The sequence below is a fragment of the Nanorana parkeri genome, unplaced genomic scaffold (assembly GCF_000935625.1).
Source record: "Nanorana parkeri isolate BGI_ZX_2015 unplaced genomic scaffold, ASM93562v1 scaffold2546, whole genome shotgun sequence".
Lineage (NCBI taxonomy): Eukaryota > Metazoa > Chordata > Amphibia > Anura > Dicroglossidae > Nanorana > Nanorana parkeri.
Window position 1 is genome coordinate 78,106 of NW_017308814.1, and position 325 is coordinate 78,430.

Below are 325 nucleotides of genomic sequence, written 5' to 3' on the forward strand. Positions count from 1 at the left end.
CACACACACACACACACACAGAGCTATGAGGAGATCTTCCTCACACACACACACACACACACACAGAGCTATGAGGAGATCTTCCTCACACACAGACACACAGAGCTATGAGGAGATCTTCCTCACACACAGACACACAGAGCAATGAGATCTTCCTCACACACACACACACAGAGCAATGAGATCTTCCTCACACACACACAGAGATATGAGGAGATCTTCCTCACACACACACACACACAGAGCTATGAGGAGATCTTCTTCACACACACACACACAGAGTTATGAGGAGATCTTCCTCACACACAGACACACAGAGCTAGCT